A 7,737-nucleotide genomic window follows, 5' to 3' on the forward strand; every position below is an offset into this window, starting at 1 on the left:
CACATTGTAGTGTCTTTCAAAAAACATGTTTTCATTAAAAAACCCTTCTTAATTAAAAACTTGAGTAAAATCCCAGTTGCGTTGTTTTATTCCCAAAGTTTTTTTACAGCTGCGAAACCTAAGCTTAAAAGTAACTGATTTACGAAAACGTGATGTTTCAAGATTAAGTTGTGAAAGCGTAGTGTTTTGAAAATAATTATTAACTTGGAAAACCGTGATGTACTTTTAAGATAGAAAACGTAATAAACCAACAATCCCAATTCAAAATCTAGAAATTAACAGAGGCCTTATTATAACCCAAATCAAAATATAAGCACTTATAAGTAGGTAACTTAAAAGAAAATCAGAATCAATAGCAGTTGTGTGGCCATCTCCGAGTCCCTCACAGCACCGATCCTCCCAATACTGGGGATTACCTGCATAGTTAATAAACGGGGTGAGTTTATGAAAACTCAGTGTGTAATCCCCCTTATTAAAGTAACGACCAATATACAGAAACAGAAAAAGAAACAGAAACAGTCAGGGCCAGGGCCATTTTACAGTAACGGTACAGTCTAATTCATAGCATACGTGGGCCAAAACCCACTACAATATCATTTGGCTCACAACCCATAACAGAATCAATTGGGCCTAGCCCAAATCAGTAACAGAACAGAATAATGTGGGCTTTAGCCCAATACAGAAACAATGTGGGCCTTAGCCCAATACAGAAACAATATGCAGTATGGTGTAAGTATGCAAACCCACCCCAATCTAGCCAGCACACCACCCGTACCAACCCAACACACCATGTGGGGACAGAGTCGACCCACCCAGCCCACACACACCAATATTGCAGCATAGTTGCCAGAAATAATAATAACGCAACAGAGCTGCCAGTACAGTATATGTGGCAAAGCCATCATTAACAGTAATTGTGGCAGAGCCACCTGTAACAGTACTTCCTCCATAACAGAATCCCAACCCCATGCAATATGTCGTGTATGTCATGCTTAATCATCACACGTGTACGCAAAATGGCCATGCACAGTAACAGTCAGTTACACACATATTAAAAGCATACCAGTCATACGACCACAGTCAAGTCAGTCAAATTCGAAGACCAATCCAGTCATCTACCCACAAGGGCAAAACGATCAATTTACCCTATAAGGGTATTTTAGTAATTTTGTAAATCGAAGGTATTTTGGTAATTTTACAAACTGAGGTTATTTAGTCATTTCACAAATCGAGGGTATTTTGATAATTTTTACATATTGAGGGTATTTCGATAATTTTGCAAATTGGGGGTATTTTAGTAATTTTTACAAATCGAGGGTATTTCGATAATTTTGCAAATCGGGGGTATTTCAGTAATTTTGAAAATTAGGGGTATTTTAGTAATTTTTGCAAATCGAGGGTATTTCAATAATTTTTTGCAAATCAGGGATATTTCGATAATTTTACAAATCGAGGGTATTTTGATAATTTTGAAAATTGGGGGTATTTCGGTAATTTTACAAACTAGGGGTATTTTAATAATTTTTCCAAATTAGGGGTATTTCGATAATTTTGCAAATCGGGCGTATTTTAGTAATTTTACAAATTGGGGGTATTTCAGTAATTTTTTCAAGTGAGGGGTATTTCGATAATTTTACAAATCGGGGGTCTCGGTGACCCAACAGAAGGTCCACCATCGCCTTGAGCGACTTAAGTAACCTAAATAGTCACAATGGTGTAAATGGGCCTAAGGCCCATAATTCGGCCTAAGTGGGCCCACACGCTTATGTGGCCCAATTAGCCCATAAATAGCCACAACTATGCGAGTGTCACAATCCAAACAACACTTACCACATCACACACACTTTATCCGTGTGGGCCTTCAAGCCTACTGGGCCAACCCGACCTATTTTGGCCCAACGAGGCCCAGAACAGCCCAAAATCACAAGAGCGCTCGTTATGGTCTCTACAGACTAATGCCCATGTTCGTGGGCTCGGTTCCCCACACGTACGATCGCACGCTCGTGTAGCATCATATGCCATATTTCTGGCTTTTTGGCATTTTGCCGATCTACAATCATAGCAGTGTAAACAACACATACTTTTCGGCTTTTCAGCCGATTATCAAACATAGCATACAGTTACACACCTGTTCGCGAAACTAGCTAGGATCCACGCTCTCCGAATCCTATAATCAACCAAAATATCATATCAGATTTACAACCAACAAGGTTAATAACTGTCCAAGCTCAAAACGACAATCCATACTTACCTTGACTGATCGCTAATCGGTTTATTTCCCTTAGATCACAGGCTAGAATTGATCACACTCCTCTTTGACGATTAACTGCATTACAAATACAACCTATCAACTATGATGGTTTAAAATCATGGTTTAGCACACATTAGTCTAGAGGAATTACACGCAACCCTTTCCCTCAAAAAAGGGAAAGTAACATTCAGCCAACCACTTGAGAAATTACAAGCCTTCAACTTTACCTTTAATCGCGAGATGGGCGAACGGTTTGTACTCCTCGTGGAACTCTATGAACCGAATGCACTACCAAGCATAAGGGGGGAAGAGAATCGGCCAACAGAGTACATAAAAGAAAAGAGCATACGTTTAAGAAAGAAGTTTGAACATATCAAAGGAATAGAGAAAAAAACAAGAAGAAATCTAGTAACTCACCATTTGCTAAAGCCACTCCCAAACCGGAACTGATCAAAGAAGAAAATATAAATCGGTAATAGAATCAAGACACTGGAGGGGAGGAGAGATAAAAAACAACCGATCAAGAAAATCATTAACTAAAATCCGACGAAAAAAATAGAGAGATGAGAGAAACAGAAAAGGTTCAGCAAGAAGGGAAGAAGAAAATCGACAGACCAAAACCACAAAATAAGAGGGGGAAAGAGAATGATATATTCGACAGTAAAGGAAAATTCCCCAAATGGTCACTTACCCCAACCCAAAATAGTGCACTCAAACTCCCAATCCCGAAATTCTGAGTAGTCCCCACTCAAATTCGGCACAATACACCCATTACACACCAAATTCCTTCTTTTTCTCCCCAAAATCCCCAACCAATAACCCCCTTATCCAAATACCCCAAAACCCTCCTAAAAAAAATCCATAAATCCCTCAAAGGACCAATTCAAACTCCCCAAAAACTTCATCCAAGACCAAGTCAACCACCACCCCAGGAGAGTTTTAATCCAACTCTACCTCTCTCTCACCTCATGGAAATAAAATAAAATCCCTTTACATCCCATGCGATTCGAACTCAAAATCCCCTTGCCACCATAATGATGCCACTACCACTGGATCATCAACCCTTTTTGCGTCATGATTTCACCAACAATATTCTTAAAGCCTACTTACTTACATCTAGGGTTTTATCCACTTAAAACCAAAATTTTCGCTAAAGCCCAGGTTTGAACCCAGGACTTTTCCAACTCCTCACAGGACCCTTACGAACTTGAGCAGACATTAAATTGTGTCATTTCCTAGCACACATTAACTTTTATGCACAGTTTCCTAACCGTTCCCTTGCTCAAGGCCCAATACTTCTAGGCCCAAATTTCGGGGCATCACAAGGAAAGATTTGGTATTTAAGAAGTCTTAATGACTCGCCTCTCTTTCTTTACAACCCTACTTGGTGTTCAGTTTTCATTCATTACTTTATTCTTGCAATGAGGACCTTGATTCTTTCTAAAAGGGGGTTAAGGCAAATAAATTGCTCAAATTTTAAAATTTTCAAGTATGTTTCAATCATTTCTTTCATAAGTATGTTTTAATAAATGAATGTTTAGAGAAATTAGTTTTAATAAGATAGCTTGTATGCAAGTATGAATGATGATTTTATCTAAGTGATTGTATGTTATCATGAAAAATGGAATATTTTTATGATCTTAGTCTTAGGTAATGTTTTCCATGAAAACTTAGTTTCTCTTGAGATTAGACATGCATGAAGGTTTATATCTTTATAATTGACTTAGTAACATTCTTGAGGCGAAATCCTAGGGGATATAAAAATCTAAAATGATATAGGCACCATTTTTTTTGGACCTTTTGAGCCTTGTCAAGCCTACCTTATGATATTAGACCCTTGAAACTACAATTTTGAGCTTTAAGGCCTGTTTTTGAAATGAACCTACATTATAAGCCGGTTACCATCTTTTTAAAATTATCCTAATTTTGTGCACCTATTTTAACTTAAGTGTCTTGGGAATCAACATTTGAGGAAATTTTCATAAAGATGCATGTGCTCATGCTTAAAAAAAACAATCACAAAGACAAAGAAAGAGAGAAAAAAAGTTTGCCTAGTCTTTAGAAAGGAAAAATGTATGAGGTTGAGTTCAAAATAAGTTTGGGGGTGTTCCAAAGGTTCACTTGAAGAAAAAGGTTGAATTTCGAGAAATCCAGGACAAGTTAAAGGTTAAGATTTTTGAAACCAAAATGTGCCATCTCTTAAAATCCCTACTTTTAACCAAGCCCCATTACAACCTTATAAAAGACCTATTTATTTGATGATTATGTCACTTACATTAGTGGAGACGAAGTATTAAGTTCAACATATAAAGATCATAAATAAGCCTTATGATTGTTTGCTTGATTGATGATAAATTGTGTTGAATGAAGAATATTATGTATGGTTGTGACATACATGCAAACTATGATTCATGTTGGCATATCTTGAAACTTCGAATAAAAATTTCAAAATGTTTGTATAAGAGTTACTTGTTAATAAAGAAGATCTATGAGCATTAATTTGTTGATGCATGATTATGTGATGAAGATTGATGCTACTTACACTCTTAGAAAACTTTGCCTTAGCAAGACCTTGTGTTGTGCATGAATATTACTCGGGATGAGCAATAATTTAAGTTTGGGGGTGTGTAAACGGAAAAATATATAGGATTTTTCCTATATAATTCATCACCTTTTTACTTCAAATTGTTGTTAAAACCAAGTAATTGTTTGATAAATTAATGAAATATGTGAAAATATGAAATTAGGACATAGAAATTATTAAAATGTGATTTTATGTTTTATTATATAGTTTTCAGGCATAAAATGGCTTATTTTATATTAATTTAAACATATTATATTTTTAAGCTACGAAGTGGGCCATGCATGATTAAATTAAATAATAAAATATAATGTTATATTTTAAAAATTCATTTTAAATATTTCATTAATAAAATTGGGTTTAATTAATTAAGTAAATTGATTAGTTAAAGTGGTTAAATTAATTCATTTGGTCCTCTAAACTATCAGCTATTTTTGACAGGTCTGAGAGTTTTCTTCTAATTGCAAAACCGTCCAAAGTGGGGACCAAGTCAACCCAATTTTTGGTTGCATATGGCTGATTATAAACCAATATTTGGTTCAATTATACAAGGCTCTTGAAGAGTTGAAGAAATTAGAGATTTACCTGGAGATTTGTTGGAGACCGAGTCTTAGTCTCGAGTTGTTGTGGCATTCAAATTGACCAAAAATCAAGGAAAAATCAGCCACATTTCCTTAATTCATGGCTAGCCACTCTTGGAGGAGGTTTCAAAGGATGGACACTCCCATTTTTAGCAAACTAGTTCTGTTGCCTCACCTATAAATAAGAGCTCATTTCTCACATTATCCCTCATCCCTCATCTCATCATCCTTCTCATCTCTCATCCTCTCTCTCAACTCTCTTAGCTCTCACGCCTATCATCATCTATTAGCTCTCACCCTTGGAGAACCGTCAATAAAGAAGCAACGCAAAGAAGCGAAGGAGCCTCGTCAGTCAGAGTATTGGGTGACAGCCACTCTGAATTGTGTTTATTCTTTCTTTTCTTTAAATTTAATTTAAAGATGTTTGCTATGTGTTCTTTGTTCTTTTTTACAACAATATTTAAGGTAGGATGATTATTTTGATTAAATAATATTTATTTGATTCATGCTTATAATGTTTGTGCCTCAATCGATCATGTTTTCAATTAAAATCAAGTCTGTATTTCGTTCATACGTGATTGAAATGCACCTGAATTAGATGAGCGATCCTAAACAAACGACGGCTAATGGATGCATAATTGAAATGTGCATGCTCAATTTAGATCCTAACCCGTTTAAATTGTAGGTTGCATAACAACCCTAACCAGGCTCTGTTATCTGCATAGTTTTTAGATTTGTGTGATTAAATTGTTTCAAACCTAACACGTCCCTGTTACCTCACACGAATGCTGAGAAAACTTTAGTAAATAAGGATCAGTAAAATGCGTATTTACTAAGTAAAGGATTTCGAAAGAACCTAATTTGGTTTCCAAACTCATGAAAGATCGAGTTACCATGAATGTTTTTCCGAATATTATTAACCATGATGATAATAAATTAAGTTTAATTAAAGTAATTGTTCTATTTTATTTATGTTATAATTGTTGCAAATTGTGTTTAGTTTTACTAGAATCTATTTCATTCATATAGTTTGCATACTTAGGATAATTTGCATTAGGGATCATTGCATTTAGTTTAATATATTTTAATCACCACTTCTCAACTATATTGTGTATTTATTTACCAAATTGTTAATATAATTTTACAAATTAAATGACTTAGCACAAATACAGTCCCTGTGGAGACGATAACTCGATACTTACTTATTACTTGATAACGACTTTGTACACTTGCACAAACCCCAGCATTACAAGTTTTTGGCGTCGTTGCCGGGGATTTTCAACTGTTGTCATAGCCATTTTTTTCGTTAAATTATTTATTTTCAATTTGATTTATTTCTAACATTACTAACTTATTCTTTTTAATTTTTATGAATTTCTTCTTAGGTATTTATGAGCATAGATAGAATTATCAATTCACTCCCTGTAGACCCTGAAATTGAGCAAACTTTCAGACAAAGAAGACGTGAATGAACAGGTCAAAGACAAGTCGAGATGAACCATGGAAATCAGAATCAAGACTAAGGTAATGAAGATGATTATGTACGAAATCCCATCCTCATTGCCAATGATAGGGATCGATGCATCAAACAATATGCTGTGCCACTTTTTAGCGAGTTAAACCCAAGAATTAAAAGGCCAGATATTGAGGCAACCCAGTTTGAATTGAAACCAGTGATGTTTCAAATGCTACAAATGGTGGGCCAATTTAGTGGTATGCCCACGGAAAATCCACATCTCCAACTTCGATTGTTTATGAAGCTGAGTGATTCATTCAAGATAGCCAGTGTGACTGAAGATGCACTGAGGTTGAAGTTGTTTCCAAACTCGTTGCGAGATCAAGCACGAGCATGGCTCAATTCATTGCCACCAAGTTCTATATCTACATGGCAAGAATTAGCATAGAGATTTTTGGTTAAGTATTTCCTACGTAGCAAAAATTCTAAGTTGAGGAACGAGATCACAATTTTCTAGCAATTAGATGACGAGTCTTTGTATGAGGCTTGGGAGTGATTCAAGGAGTTACTTCGTAAGTGTCCTCATCATGGGATTCCTCATTGTATTTAGTTGGAGACATTCTATAATGGTCTCAATGCACATACAAGATTGATGGTAGATGCTTCTGGGAATGGTGCAATTTTGTCTAAGTCTTATAATGAGGTTTATGAAATCATCGAGAGGATCACGAGTAATAACTATCAATGGCAAAAAAATCGAACAGCTTCAGGAAGATGAGCAGCCGGAGCTCATGAAGTTGACTCTCTCACTTCGTTATTGGCTCAGGTATCATCTATTTCCTCTATGTTAAAATAGTTAACCGTTAAT

The 7,737-nt window shown here is 35.7% G+C and overlaps 1 non-coding gene across 1 annotated transcript; it reads right to left on the bottom strand.

The window, feature by feature from the left end:
• Nucleotides 1-7,356: 7,356 nt before the first annotated feature.
• On the bottom strand, nt 7,357-7,463 carry LOC121219754 (small nucleolar RNA R71). The gene has a single exon (XR_005916645.1). It is a non-coding gene; the product is annotated as a small nucleolar RNA R71 (small nucleolar RNA).
• Between the last annotated feature and the right edge of the window lie 274 nt (nt 7,464-7,737).

Source organism: Gossypium hirsutum, chromosome D07 (genome assembly GCF_007990345.1).
Source record: "Gossypium hirsutum isolate 1008001.06 chromosome D07, Gossypium_hirsutum_v2.1, whole genome shotgun sequence".
NCBI lineage: Eukaryota > Viridiplantae > Streptophyta > Magnoliopsida > Malvales > Malvaceae > Gossypium > Gossypium hirsutum.